Source organism: Garra rufa, chromosome 1 (genome assembly GCF_049309525.1).
Source record: "Garra rufa chromosome 1, GarRuf1.0, whole genome shotgun sequence".
Lineage (NCBI taxonomy): Eukaryota > Metazoa > Chordata > Actinopteri > Cypriniformes > Cyprinidae > Garra > Garra rufa.
Window position 1 is genome coordinate 66227794 of NC_133361.1, and position 16773 is coordinate 66244566.

At 40.0% G+C, this 16773-nt stretch overlaps 1 pseudogene; it reads left to right on the top strand.

The window, feature by feature from the left end:
- Nucleotides 1-358: 358 nt before the first annotated feature.
- The window catches only part of LOC141318742 (uncharacterized), a 52241-nt pseudogene continuing 35826 nt past the window's right edge, over nucleotides 359-16773 (top strand).

Below are 16773 nucleotides of genomic sequence, written 5' to 3' on the forward strand. Positions count from 1 at the left end.
ATGTGAAAGGTACACTTTCATTTTCTAAATCAAATGACAAAGCCATCTGGTCAAACTTTCAATCAATACTTACTGGCCCTCATTTCTTCATAAAGCAATCACACAAAAGGTTTTGCTAACTTGTTAAAGTAATTTGTTTATTTTCATTAAAGATGAAGATGACATGGTTGACAAATGCATTAATGGGTGAAGAGGACATCAGATAAACAACAAGAAACCTCTCAGAAATATACTTTCAACACCGCAATTGTAAATGGAAAATTGATTTAATTTGAGATGAACAAAGCTAAAGTTTCCTTCTCGATCGTAGAATAGTTCATTTGGTGTTTGTTGAATTTATGAGAAAAAAAAACACTGGATGGTCTACACCATCAGTGCCCTCTTGCAGCAGGACCGCTCCAGTGCCAACTGCGCTCGCGTCGACCTCCAGCTTAAAAGCACGCCCAAATTGTGGAGCCGCCAAAACTGGACTGTTACACATTTAAGCCTTAACATTTTCGAAAGCCACTTGGCATTCTTCAGTCCATGCGAAAGTTTGTTTGGGACTAAGGAGATTAGTAAGAGGGGTAACGACAGTGGAAAAATTCCTACAGAAATTCCGGTAATAGCCAACCATACAGAGGAATTGTCTGAGCTCTCGCCGAGTAGTAGGTACAGGGAATTCAGTAATGGTCGCGACCTTCACTTCCACCAGCTTCACCTGTCTATGTCCTACCTGTTCACCCAGGTAGGTAACGGTAGCCTGGCCAAACACACACTTTGCTAGGTTGAGGGTTAATGACGTACGTGCCAAACATTCAAATACTGTGCGCAAAAGAAAACGGTGTTCTTCCGAATCATGCCGAATCAAACACCAATTAGAACCGTTTGAATTAAACGCTGAAATGTAGCAGGCATGTTCTGTAATCCGAAGGCCATAATTTATATTGCAGAAAACAGTCAGGCGTTACGAATGCAGAGATGTCAGATGCACGTTGAGTTAACGGAACCTGCCAATATCCCTTTAGCAAATCAAGTTTGCTAACAAATTTAGCGAGGCAATACTGTCAACACAATCCTCAATCCTACGACGTGGATAACAGTCAGGTAAGGTGACAGCATTGAATTTACGGAAATCCGTACAGAAACGAAAAGAACCATCGGGCTTATTTACTAGAAAACACAGAGAGCTCCATGAACTACAGCTGTGACGAGCTAACCCATTTTCTAACAAATAGTCAGTTTCTTTCTTCATGGCAGACCTCTTTACAGCATTAAGTCGATATGCAAATTGCTTTATTGGTTTCACGTTTTGAACATCAATATCGTGTCGCAACACATTAGTCTGCAACAGAACATCAGAAAACAATGATGGAAATGAGGTGATGAGTTTTTCCACATCTTGCATTTTCTCCTCAGGCAGGTGAGAAAGATGGGAAGACAACTTTGCTAGCATAACAGAGTTATCCAGCTTACTCCACTGTTACGGAGTATTTCTTAGTAACAAACCATCTTCATCTGCACTCAAAGCATCCTCTTCAGCCAACAAAATCTCAGAGGCAACTAAGACGGCTGCATTACTGACTGTTTGTTTGTCACTTTCATCTTTTTCACGTTCACAATATGCTTAAAGCATATTAATATGACAAACACGGGTTTTGCGCCTTCTTTCAGGAGTACATATTACATAATCCGTCTCACTAAGTTTTCTGACTATGCTGCTGGTCTGTTTGAATAACTTTGGGAAGACCAAAGATTGAAAAGAACTTAATCAGCGTTTTCAGAATAGTTTTCAGTCGCTCTACACATGATGGTACATAAATATTGATTCCCTGCTTTCGTTTTTGGCAACGGTCCGACACAGTCAAAACCTCTTCAAACACTTCTCCGATGACCGGAATAGGAGAAAGCGGGGCAGGCGAGATTACCTGATTTGGTTTACCGGCCATTTGACACGTATGACAGGTACGGCAGAATTTAGCGGCATCACATTTCAACACCGGCAAGAAAAAAATGCTGGAGAATACAATGGTAAGTTTTAGTCACCCCTAAATGTCCAGAAAGTAAGTGTTCATGAGCTAAACACAATACATGAGAACGATAATTGCTTGGAACTACCACTTGATATACAACGTTCCAATCCAGATCCTCTTCAACTTTAGAGCGCCCCCTCCTCATTAGTAATCCATCATCTACAAAGTATGCAGTGTTTCTTTTATTAGCAGCTTCGGAGCTAATAACAGCTGAAAAACATTTATTCAAAGATTGGTGGTCCTTTTGAGCGGCAATAATCTGAGAACGGGAAACAGGCAGATCTAAAGAATGAGAATTTTCCAGCAAACCCTCTGAAGTTTTCCCCTTAGAAACTTGTGCATCAACTCCATTAATTTCAGAGACCTTTCTTTCATCTGCTAACACATGCCAATTAAATGTCCGTGCTTATGGCAATAGAAACAGTCTCTTACCTCTTTTGATGGCGATGTAACGGATTTTACCCAAGCAGTCTGACTTTGAGATGTACCACTAGTCACGTTCTTTTCAGTGTGCATCATGGAGAAAACGCCTTTATGAGTGAGCACAAACTCATCTGTTAATACAGCGGCCTGCGATAACGAATTAACCTATTGCTCATTTAAGTAATCCACCACACGTTCAGACAAACACCCTTTGAATTCCTCAAGCAATTTTATTTCTCTTAGGGAATCAAAATCTTTTGTTTTAGTGGCACTGCACCATTTATCAAATAACAGAGATTTTTTCCTAGCGAATTCGACAAATGTCTGGCCCAAGTTTTTTTTATGGCCCCTAAATTTTTGTCGATATGCTTCTGGAACTAATTCGTAAGCACGTAATATTGCTGATTTTACGGTTTCATAGTTCAAACTATCCTTCTCGGAAAGGGTAGAAAAAACCTCTAGCGTTTTGCCTACCAGCCGACATTGCAACAACAATGCCCAAAGTTCTTTCGGCCAGCGAAGGGATGTTGCAATGAGCTCAAAAGCACTAAAATATGAATCAATCTCCTTCTCCCGGAAAAGCGGCACCAACGTAATATGTTTACTCACATCAAATGACTCGGTTGCAGATGGGGAAAAAAAAATGTTAAAGAAGATATTTAAATATTTACAAAAAAAAAAAAAAATAATCCCACTCTCAAAGTAAGTAAAAACACACCGGCAGTTTTTACAAAATTGGATAACTGGGGAGGACAAAGGGAACTTGGATCAAGCCAAAGGAAAGAAAATAACAAAACCAAAAATAGATCTTACTAAGCCATTTTTCTTAATTCTAAGCCTAAACTAAAATAAATAAAAATGTGAAAAGAAAAAGAATCTTCAACGTCCGAGACGTCGTAACTCAACTACACTAACTAACCAAACATAAATACAGAGAGTGGCGTCAATCCCTAACCTAGTGTGTATAAACATAATACATCCTAAATTTACACCATGTTCATCACGTGACATAACTTACCTACACCTTCACTTTCATCCAGTTTTAACAGAGTTACGAAAAGCTTTTCAAAGCACTTAAACATAACGGGAAGGATTTCAGGACCAGAATAGGTAAATCGTTACATGGCAGTAAATGCGTAAATGCACATAATAAACGAACTAAGCAAAAATACAAACACACAAAAATACAGACAAAAACGCATCACAACTCAAATTCAAAAGGCCAGGCGTCCAACACAACGGCGTTTACCTTATATAGACTTTGGAACATCAATCCGCAAGCGCAATCAAAGACCAACGCCCTCGAGTCACCACTCCCAATCAGCGCATCCCAAATGATTGACAGGTGAAATGGCCAATCCGCTCGGCTCCTGCGAAAGTGAAAGTAAAAGAAGGGTGGAGAAACTAAGAGAAAACTCGGGGAAAAGAATACAAACAAAAAAAATAATCAAGACTATTATTCAACGTCACATAGGGACGTTTCTTTGGAGAAATAGAACAAAAACACAATATTGACAGTTTTGTGTTTAAAATGTAACTTATTTAAAATTTTATTTATTTTCAGGAAAATGGCCATTGTGGACAAAGTGGACATTTTTGGTTATCATTTAATAAATACAACTTCACATACCTTCAGTCACCAAAGTGGTTCTTTGAAATGATCGCTTCTTTGTGTTTCGTGAACACTCTCGTCTTGCATGGCGGCACCACTGCGCTGCAAAAATGTACCAGGAGACGCGTGTCTATTAGACGGCCGATCGTCATTTTCAAAAGGGCAAATATTCCCCTTCAGAGTCAGAATTGACAAATAACATTTGCAAAATTTGTTTGTGCTTAGACGGCCAATCGTCATTTCCAAAAGGCAAATATTCCCCTTCAGTGTCAGAATTGACAAATAACATTTACAACATTAGTTTTTGCTTCGTGAACACTCTTGTCGGCGGCACTACTTTGCTGCAAAGATGTACTGGGAGACGCGTCTTATAGACGGCCGATCGTCATTTCCAAAAGGCAAATATTCCCCTTCAGAGTCAGAATTGACAAATAACATTTGCAAAATTTGTTTGTGCTTCGTGAACACTCTCGTCTTGCAAGGCGGCACCATTGTGCTCCAAAGATGTACCGGGAGGTCTATTAGATGGCCGATCATCATTTCCAAAAGGCAAATATTCCCCTTCAGTGTCAGAATTGACAAATAACATTTACAACATTTGTTTGTGCTTCGTGAACACTCTCGTCTTGCACGGCGACACTACTGTGCTGCAAAGATGTACCGGGAGACGCGCTTCTATTAGATGGCCGATCGTCATTTCCAAAGGGCAAATATTCCCCTCACGCATCCTCACGGTACAAATTTTTATCAGCCATTTGGTGATTTTGTCTCAAAAATCTCACAATTTACTTGGACGATATGAACTGAACTGCTTCCGCATCAGTGATACAATAGCTCACTTACTCTGTTATTTCCTCCAACACTTTGAACAGGAACAGCATGTCATTTTGGTCTAGAATCTAGAAAAGTACTACATGTTTGACATCTATTGGTAGGGAATACAAATGAGATATTACACTGCATTAGGAACTACAGTATTTTATTAGGTTTGATGTCTTGTCGCAATTTTGCGACTTTGGCTCCTAGATGGTTAAGCTTGGCAACATGTAACTTCAAACAAAATATGATAAAAATTAGTAAAATATAAGTGTACATATTTAGTGTACTTGCATTAGAGGTATTAACCTCCACTGAAGAAAGGCAAAATGGGTCAAATGACATTTTTATTTTTTTGTTGTCCAGCTGAAGTGAGTCAGTGACAGAAGATGCAGCTTCTGGAGACACTGGATGCTCTAGACAGAGAAAAATTAAAGCGGTTTAACTGGCACTTAAAGCATGATGGTCTTGCTTCAGCTGCTGATGTGAAGGAGACAGATGCATCTGACACAGTGGATCAGATGGTTACACGTTGTGGGCCAGAAGGTGCTATAAAGATCACACTGAACATCCTAAAGAAGATGAAACAAAACCATCTGGCCGAAGAGTTAGAGAACAAACTAAAAGGTAACTACAGCTTAAAGTTTCAGTTACAGCAACATGACAGTAATTATAATTACACCTCGGGTGTGCTTTGTTTTTTAATAATTGAACGTTTTATAATTCTTTGCTGGTGAGAAATGTCCTGTAGCTATAATTTCGTGGCTAAAAAGTAGTTGGTAATTTTCATCATATTGTTTACTATATTTAGTTGATTGGTCAGCGTCATTGTGGGATTTGGTAACTACACATTTATAACGTTCATCAGCCAGTCAGTTTCAAGCATTCAACATCCCCGTAGTATAATAATAAATTAAATAATCACAATTTTAGCAATGTGGAGGAATATCTGTTATTGTTCGTATAGGAGTTTATGAAAGAAACACTGGCAGAAAATATGTCTGAGATAAAATTTTAGCAATGTTTTTTTTTTCTCCACAGTACCAGTCCAGATGAGCAGCAACACTCAGACTAGAGTCAGTGTTGAGGTGAAAGCTGAAATGGGTGCAAGTGTGAATGCTCCTGTTTTCACTGGAAACACCATCACAGGACCAGTAAACATATACGGTTTAAATGCTGCAGGACATGGTACATTTTCATCACTGTAACAAGACATGATACTAATACTAACATTTGGTAAAAGCTAGTAATATTACAACTTTAGTGATTTTAATGGGACACTGATGATATGCGCATATTTATCTGGATCTTCTGTTTATTTCTCTCATTTCTTATTTGTCTTCACAGATCAATGCAAATGTTCAGAGACATCAGAGAAGCACATAGAAAAACAAGGTAAACCAACATTAGCACAACAACTCTCAGACAGAGGCAGCTGCTACAGATACAAGTTGTACAGATACAACAAATTATTAACTAAAGCCATACATTTTAACAATGTGCAATACAGCAACACCACTGCAAATTTTCATTAATAGGAGATCCTAATTATTAACATACTAAAACACCCAATATAATAGAATGAACTCTACAGGTTTTCATATGAGTGAATAGATGACAAACTTTAACCAACACAGAAGTTTATTAATTTATAATGGATGTGATTATACACAAAGAATAAATTATGGAATTATTAGATACTTGATGCTAAATTCCCTCCAAAATAATTTCATATGATTGTCAAAAGACTGTGAACTAAAGTTGAAATCAACTGCAAATAAAATAACACATTTACATATAATCTTTCAAGATCTCAGCTAAGAATTATTAAATGACTCCAAAAAACAGCATTATCATTTTATTACAAATCAGTCTGACTTTATTTCTTTCGCATGTATATAAAAGTTCGGTAACACTTTAGAATACAGTTCCGCCATTAATGAATAACTACACAGGAACAAATGACTAATGCACTACTAACATTATAGTAACTACAATTAACTAACAAGAAATTCTGATTCACAAATCAGTAAGTAATAGCGCTCAGCTGAAAGTGGTAGTTCACAATTATCTAATCAGTAACTACAATTTTTTTCATATCTCCCAAAGAACTACTAAGAATTACTATATACAGGTTCATAATTAATGTGAATGATGCAAAATGTATAATTATTTCTAAAATAAAAATCATAGGAACCCGCTAGTAATGAGTCAAGTATTATCAAATACTTCAGACGGGAATATTATGGAGGTAAAACAGTAGCAAAACTCAAGAGCTTGTTGATTTGAATGTGAAAACTTGTCATATTAATATTTGTACTTGTAAATTGAAATTTGAACTCACAGCTCTGATGTGAAAAGCTGAATCTTTCGATTTGCACACAAAGACAATGATCAAAACACCAGTGTTTTGAATTTGAAGTTGCAGATTAATAGCTACAAATGTGTAAAATGACATTCACATAAACAAAATGAAAGACACAAGTGTGTACGACATATTTGCTTTTGCACTTTACTTAAGTTTTACTGTACAACCTCTCAGATCTGACAGTACAACTTCAAATCCTAGCGCTTTGACTTTTGCTACTCTTTTTGCGATATTCCTGTATTAAAACTCACTCGTGCATTTGTAAAAGCAGGCGTTAGAGAGCAGAGTCGGGGGCGGGGCTAGGGTGGGAATGAAGTTATTTTATTGGTTGATGCCTGACCAATGAATATCCCTGTACAAGAGCTGCCATATAACTCTGTTTTTATTATTTTTAAAAATATATAATTTAAACTTCTTTATTGCTTCAAACTCCTTATTTGCTCGTCTTTATTAATATTCACTTGTGCTTATGCTTATAAGCATAAATATCATAACATTGGATGTCATTAATGAACCTTTTTAAATGCAACAATTAAAAAACAATTATAAAAATCGAGTGCTTGATAATGTCACGGGTTGTGCTGGTTTGACGAGACGGGAGACGTAAATCCAATGATAAATCACTTTAATATAATTCTTCAGAAAGGCAGGAGACATCCACACACGGGGTAACGTAATTCAATGACCCAACATAGATTCAACTCAAAGACTGACTTATAAAGCAAACTAATCAAGACACACAGGTGATACAGATAATGACTAAACAAGGACTAAACCAAATGATACAAACAGACGGGGGAAGACAGAGGGAGAAACCAAATCAGAACAAAGCAAAAGACATGAAACATAAGGAGACATGTAACATTACTCCACCCCTCCCGGTAGGCGCGTCCCGCGCCGTGACAATACTACCGGGGAGGGAGGGTGGGCGCCCTGGAGGCTGATACGGGACCAGGATAACATCGACAGGGAGAGCCTCCAGGGCGGATCAGGGAGCCATGGCGGGTCGAGGGGTTCAGGAGGCCATGGCCGAGTAGACAGTTCATTTGGCCCTGGCGGGTCAGGGGGATCAGGAAGCCATGGGCAGGGAGACAGTTCTGGAGGCCATGGCGGGTCAGGGAGTTCAGGAAGCCATGGCCGGGGAGACAGTTCTGGAGGCCATGGCGGGTCAGGGAGTTCAGGAAGCCATGGCCAGGGAGACAGTTCTAGAGGCCATGGCGGGTCAGGGAGTTCAGGAAGCCATGGCCGGGGAGACAGTTCTGGAGGCCATGGCGGGTCTGGGTTTTCAGGAAACCATGGCCGGGTAAACAGTCCAGGTGGCCATGGTGGATCTGGCGGCTCAGGCAGCCATGGCCGGGACAATAGTTCAGGAGGCCATGGCGGATCTGGAGGCTCAGGAAGCCATGGCCGGGACAATAGTTCAGGAGGCCATGGCGGATCTGGAGGCTCAGGAAGCCATGGCCGAGTAAACAGTCCAGGTGGCCATGGCCGGGTAAACAGTTCAGGTGGCCATGGCCGAGTAAACAGTCCAGGTGGCCATGGCCGATCAGGGGAGTAGCCCCCCCCCCCCCCAAAATTTTCTTGGGGGAACCTAGGGTATAGTCCACACAGGAGAGCACGGAAGGGCGCGCAGGAGAGAGCTCCGGCTCAGGAGGACGCGCTGGAGACAGCTCCGGCTCTGGAGGGTGCGCATGAGAGAGCTCCGGCTCTGGAGGGCGCGCAGGAGAGATCTCCGGCTCTGGAGGACGCGCTGGGACAGCTCCGGCTCTGGAGGGCGCGCAGGAGACAGCTCCGGCTCTGGGGGGCGCGCAGAAGAGAGCTCCGGCTCTGGAGGGCGCGCTGGAGGAGCGGGCTCTGGACGGCGCTCTTGAGGAGCGGGCTCTGGAGGACTGGACGACCCCAGCGGAGACTCTGGAGGGCTGGGCGTCTCCAGCGGAGACTCTGGAAGAGCAGGCTCTGGGTGAGCGGTCACTGGAGGGCGCTCTGGCGGCGCAGTCACTGGAGGGCGCTCTGGCGGCGCAGTCACTGGAGGGCGCTCTGGCGGCACAGTCACTGGAGGGCGCTCTGGAAGGCTGGACTGGACCAGTGGAGGCTCTGGAAGGCTGGGCGTAACCAGCGGAGACTCTGGAAGACTGGGCGGAATCAGTGGAGACTTTGACTTGGCAGTCGCCATCTTGGGTGCAAACTCAGGCTTGGTGGCCATCTTGGCCAGGAACTCAGGAACGGCGGCCATCTTGGCCGGGAAATCATAAACGACGGCCATCTCGGCCGGGAACTCAGGAATGGAGGCCATCTTGGCCGGTAAATCAGGAACAGCGGCCATCTTGGCCGGGAATTCAGGAACAGCGGCCATCTTGGCCGGGAACTCAGGAATGGAGGCCATCTTGGCCGGGAAATCAGGAACAGCGGCCATCTTGGCCGGGAAATCAGGAACAGCGGCCATCTTGGCCGGGAAATCAGGAACAGCGACCCTCTTGGCCGGGAATTCAGGAACGGCGGCCATCTTGGCCGGGAAATCAGGAACAGGGGCCATTTCGGCCAGGAATTCAGGAACTGCGGCCCTCTTGGCCGGGAAATCAGGGACTGTGGCCATCTCTGTCAGGAAATCAGGAACTGTGGCCATCTTGACAGGAAGATCAGGAACATCGGCCATCCTGGCCGGGAAATCAGGAACTGCGGCCATCTTGGCCGGGAAATCAGGAACAGCGGCCATCTTGGCCGGGAAATCAGGAACATCGGCCATCTTGGCCGGGAAAACAGGAACATCGGCCATCTTGCATACAGACTTGGGCATTATGGTCATCTTGGGGTGCCTCGGGGTTGGCAGGTGGCCGGAGCCATTGGTGAGGTATGTGGGGGGTCCAGGCGAGGAGTGAGCCGGTGAGACGTGCTGGGTTTCGGAGGGGGCTGGACGTGGAAACTTACAATCACTCTTTATTTCTTTAACCTCGATACTAGAGTCATTTAAATAAAGAATGAGGTTGATTAGTTCAATCAAGGAGAAATCACATATGGGGGAGTCACATCGGATTGTCTCCTCATCCAGTCCCAACGAAACACAACAGCAAGAGAGACGTCGGGCCAGCTCACCCGATGGGAGAGCTCAAGGAACTCCTCCACATACCTCTCCAATGTCCGCCCACTCTGCCGTAGCCCCCATAGCCTGTCCTCAGCCTCAGTCATCTTTAATTAGTTTGGGTCATTCTGTCACGGGTCGTGCTGGTTTGACGAGACGGGAGACGTAAATCCAATGATAAATCACTTTAATATAATTCTTCAGAAAGGCAGGAGACATCCACACACGGGGTAACGTAATTCAATGACCCAACATAGATTCAACTCAAAGACTGACTTATAAAGCAAACTAATCAAGACACACAGGTGATACAGATAATAAACCAAATGATACAAACAGACGGGGGAAGACAGAGGGAGAAACCAAATCAGAACAAAGCAAAAGACATGAAACATAAGGAGACATGTAACAGATAATGCCTAAATGTACATTAAAAAGTAAAAAATAAATAAAAATAAAAATAAGCAGTTATGTCCGACAATACTGTTTTGAGCAACTAGAGCTAAAGTATTTATTAAAAAGCCATAAGGGCATCTAGTGGTTAAACCATGACATTACATATGAATATTATCTTTCTAGCCACCAAATGCCTCTAATTTGCCTCTTTGCACTGGAATTTAAAAACATTTTCCCTATTTTAACCCTAAATACTACACTAATTGTTATATAAATAATAGGCATATTAGAAAATGTAAAAATTTTAAATGACCATCATAATTATTGTGCATATTATTTAGTACCATAATCAATGCACATTATGTTTGAATAATTACTAGAAATTGCTGCAAAAACAGCGAAACTCCTGTTTGTCCTGATTAATCCCATTTAAATATATTCACAGCGCAGAGTTTTTGGAACTATTGAGAGCTTCATGAACCACGTGACTGCGTGGCAGCGAGATCAAAGTATGTCGCAACTCTTGTTTCTCAGCGGCTCTGGTACAGAGATATTACTCTGAAATATGCAATAGGACATACATATGAAAGATGTTGCATTATTTGTCTAGCAGATTATAACTGAATGACAAGATGAATGCAGTACAAAATTACCAAAAACTAAGGATATTCAATGAAAACAGTTTCCAGTGTTTTACTAATAACTGATACATATGCATTAAAAAATGTTTGTAACTGCACTGCAATTTGCGATGGCTAGCCTTGTTCATTGGTCAGGCATCGACCAATAAAATGACTTCATTCCCACCCTAGCCCCGGCCCCAGCTCTGCTCTCTCACGTCTGCATTTACAAGTGCACGAGTGAGTTTTGCTACAGGAATATCGCAAAAAAGAGTAGCAAAAGTCAAAGCGCTAGGATTTGAAGTTGTACTGTCAGATCTGAGAGGTTGTAAGTGCCGACTTGAGGTTGTACAGTAAAACTGAAGTAAAGTGCGAAAGCAAATATGTCGTACACACTTGTGTCTTGAATGTCATTTTACACATTTGTAGCTATTAATTTGCAACTTCAAATTCAAAACACAGGTGTTTTGATAATTGTCTTTGTGTGCAAATCCAAAGATTCAGCTTTTCACATCAGAGCTGTGAGTTCAAATTTCAACTTACAAATACGAATATAAATATGACAAGTTTTTACAATTAAATCAACAAGCTCTGGGGTTTTGCTACTGTTTTACCTTCATAGATTATTAATTATTTGGATCCGTATTCTAAAGTGACGATCATGATAACTCCCTAGTAATGACTGAAATCACTGTAAGCTTTTGAGGTAAATGTAAGGTTTTGGATAGTAATGATTCAAGTGTTACTACATCCTTCTAAAGGAATTACTAATTATTTGGATCCGTATTCCAAAGTGAAGATCATGGTAACCCACTAGTAATGACTTAAGTGTTACTTAAGCCATCGGAAGTATTACTATCCAGAACCTTACACAAACCTCAATAGTTTTTAATGACTTTAGTCATTACTAGGGAGTTATCATGGTCTTCACTTTAGAATACGGATCCAAATAATTAGTAATGTTAATACCTGAATCATTACTAGTGCATACCATAATCTTCACTTTAGGACTAATTATACATATTTGCATTATTCACATTAATTATGAACATATGAACTATGATTTTATACTTAGCCACCTCTATGGCTCTGAACCAATCACAAAGGACTGCGCCGTCTGACCAATCACAGCAGTAAAGGCTCAAGGAAAGGAGGGGTTTAGAGAGAATGATTCTTCGAAATGCTTCGTTCTAGTCGTTTACAAATCATTTAGAAATGAGGTGAAGTTAAATCTATTTTTGGAGAAAACTAAATTGTTTTTTCACCTTGCATAAAAGTAAACCTGTAGTAGGAGACTCATAAAACAATATTGACAACCTTTAAACTAGCATAATAGGAGCACTTTAATAGTAGTTACTACTGGTAGTGCGTTAGTCATTTGTTCCTGTGTAGTTATTCATTGATGAGGAAACCGTATTCTAAAGTGTTACCAAAAGTTCTTATTGAAAATAAATAGTTTAAATCAGTATTAATTGAATCTCTTTACACCAGCTAATAATAATGATCATGTTGATTTAAAAAATCTGTTACATTTCTTTAGTACTAACTTCCTCCTTTTTATTTATTTTTATTTCATTTTAAAGAAATTTTAAGGCTGCAAAAATTCTTGGAAACTCATAAAACCATGATGAAGAAGAAAGTAGAACGTATTTTTGAGGGCAAAAAGGAAAATGAAGCCCATCTTAAGGATGTTTACACAGAACTCTTCATTACTGAGGGAGATATTAAAGACATAAATCAAGAACATGAGATTCTAACGATTGATGATGCTTTCAAGATGAAAAAATCACAGTACAACCCAATCAAATGCAATGAAATATTCAGTTTATTGAGGGAAAATGATGAGAAAAAGATTGTGCTGACCAAGGGCATTGCTGGCATTGGAAAAACTGTCTCGGTGCACAAATTAATCCTGGACTGGGCAGAAGGAAAAGCCAATAAGGACATAGACTGTGTGTTCCTGCTTCCATTCCGAGAGATTAACATGATTAAAAACAAAGAGGTGAATCTCCATGAGTTTCTACAGGTATTTTATCCAGAACTAAAGGACCTGGAAAATTCAAAGTTTTATACCAAATGTAATCTAGCACTTATTTTCGATGGACTTGATGAGAGTCACCTGCCTTTGAATTTTGGAAGCGGAATTCTGTCGAGTGTTGAGGAAAGATCATCTGTAGATATGCTGTTCACTTGTCTGGTCAAAGGGAAATTGCTTTCATCAGCTCTTATCTGGGTGACATCACGACCAGCAGCAGCCAATCAAATACCACCTCAATATGTAGGTTTGTTCACAGAGGTGCAAGGATTCACTGACCAACAGAAAGAGGTGTACTTCAAAAAGAGAATCAAAAATAAGACACAGGTCTCCAGAATCATCTCGCACATTAAAACATCCCGTAGCATCTATATAATGTGCCACATTCCTGTGTTTTGTTGGATCACAGCCACAGTACTGCAGCATGTTCTCATCAAGAACAATGCAATCAACACAACACTCACTGAAATGTACATTCACTTCCTGCTAATACAGATGAACATGAAGAGCCAAAAGTATGATGGAAATGAAGAAAGAGAACGTAAAAAGCTCTTAGATTCAAACAGAACTATGATCTGGAAGTTAGCTAAGCTAGCGTTTGAACAGCTGAAGAAAAACAATATTGTGTTCTATGAGGAAGATCTAAAAGAATGTAGTATTGATGTAAATGTAGACAGTGAGTTCACAGGAATGATTGCTGAGATCTTTAAAAAGGAAGATGGACTTCATGAAACAAAGTTCTTCTGCTTTGTGCATTTGAGTGTTCAAGAGTTCCTTGCTGCATTGTACGTGTTCCTGTGTTACCTGCACAAGAACACAGAGGAGCTTCAGTTTTTCTTTGACAAGCCAGAAAATAATATCACATTGCAGGACCTACTACAGAATGCAATTAATAAAGCCAGGAAAAGTGGGAGAGGGCACCTGGACTTGTTCCTGCGGTTTCTGCTGGGCATTTCACTGGAATCCAGTCAGAAACTGCTTAAAGGCCTGCTCTCATGCACAGAGGACACCACAGAGCACATCAAAAAAATAAGTGAATACATTAAACAATTACAAGACAGAGACCCAATCTCAGAGGAAGTTTCAGTCAACCTATTTTACTGCTTACTTGAGCTTAAAGATCATTCTTTATATGAGCAAATCCAAAGACACCTCAGATCAGATGCATATCCAGGAAGAAAGCTCTCATCCTCATTGTGTTCAGTGTTGACTTATGTTCTGCTGATGTCAGAGAAGGTGCTGGATGAGCTCAACCCAAAGAGGATTGTGTCATCAACAGCAGATTGCATGAGACTTATCCCAGCTGTGAGATGTTGCAGAAAAGCACTGTGAGTAATTTCATCAACTAATGTTTAATCAGAGGTTTTTATTTTACATCAATAAACAATACAAAATCAAAAAACAACATAAAAAATCTTGCTTTTGTTGTGCAATCTTGTTTGTTAGAAGAATTGCTCTTAAAGTCTTCTTAAAGGTTTTGAAGCCAGATAGACTTTGTTAATTAGGTAACAAGGCTGAGGTATGTTTGGAAAGACAACTCCAGATTCCAGTTTTGCACTGATATCTATATGCCTTGAGTTGTATATATGCGAGGCATGTTCTATGTATGACGGTTTTCCTACCAGATTTAATAGTTCACTCTGTTTCAAACACCTTACAATATGTACACGCACAGTCAAATGCATAATAGTAGATAACAGTAAATATATTTTTAATAATTTTGTTTGTAATATTTGATTTCCTGTCTATAATATGCATTATATTGAATTGCAGTAATCCTGAACATCAAAATTAATCTGTATAAACATTCTGGATTGGCAGATTTGACGGCTGTAATCTTAATGAAGCATGCTGTGAAACTGTGTCTTCAGCTCTGCAATCTTCAAACTCCTGTCTAAGAGAGTTAGACCTTAGTAACAATGACCTACAAGATTCAGGAGTGAAGCTGCTTTCTGTGGACTGAAGAGTTCAAACTGTCACCTAAAGAAACTGAGGTTTGACATTCAGATTTACTTAAAGTCTGAGTCTGGATCATTGCATTAACAATTTATCTGCTGTGTTGAACACAATCCTTTTCTGGAGAGCATCCTGCAGAGTTCAGTTCCAAGTCCGAAAACAGGGTGGAGCACACAAAATTTAGACAGTGTGCCTGTCCCAGTACCCACCAGGGATGGCCAGCTTTTGTCAGTTTTTCTCCAACCCTAACAAACCAAAACAAGCATGTCAAGGTCTACGGGTTACTAGAAATCTACAGGCAGGTGAGTTTTGTCAAGGTTGGAAAAAACTCTGCAGGGCCATTGCTCTCCAGGCCACTCCTACATTAAACCAAGAAGCATTAAACAAGTCTTAAGTCTTTTTTGAAGTTATAATGAAAAAATTCAGTTGATCACAACAGTGACTTCCAGAGGTTAAAGGGTGTTGTGACAGGTTTTTTAATTACTAAATTCATGATTGTTTTGTTCAGATTGGCAGGTTGTAGATTGACCAATCAGTGCTGTGAAAATGTGTCTACATTTCTTCAAACGTCAAACTCCCATATGATAGAGCTGGACCTGAGCAACAATGACCTCCAGGATTCAGGAGTGAAGCTGCTCTCGGTTGGCCTGAAGAGTTCACATTGTCAACTCAATATACTTAGGTTTGATTTTTTTTTGCATTCACTCATTCACTGTGTTCAAACATTTTAGTGATCAGTTTTCATTCACATTTCAAGGTAATCATTGTCATCTACTAAGTGTTTCCAATTGGCTTGATTAATAGGTTTTTCATCTTGACAAGTATTAGTTGGTCCCACTTTATATTAAGTGTCCCTAATACCTGTGAATTTACATGGTAACTAGATGTGTACTTAGCATGTAACTACAGTGTATGTACACATTGGTACATCTACAGCTCTAATACTGGTGTAATTACACAAATGTAACAACTCACTGAATAGCATTTGTAAGTACAAATGTGTAACAGGACATTAGTAACAACACTTTTTTTCACTTCTGGAAGTACACATATGTAACAAGAATTATGCAACTACATTTTGTAACAACAATATGTACTCACAGAAGTTTTTACACTTCCACACAGTCTTCAATACTGCAGTTACCAGTTTGGAATGCCCTGAAACATTATTGAAATCATGATGATTCCTAATTAGGCTACATATCATTTTTGTATTCATGTATTTGTGAACACTGAATTAGAATTTAAGTATCAATTTGTGATACCAGTGTGCTTACATGGTAACTCCTCAGGAACTGTCTACTTAATATAAAGTGTAAAATGGTCACAACTTACTGAGTAATATATCAAATGTAAACCTCTGTGCAACACTTTAATATCAGTGTACTTACATAATAAATCCTCAGGAACTGTCTACTTAATATAAAGTGTAAAATGGTCCAGCCTGGTCTCATTGTTT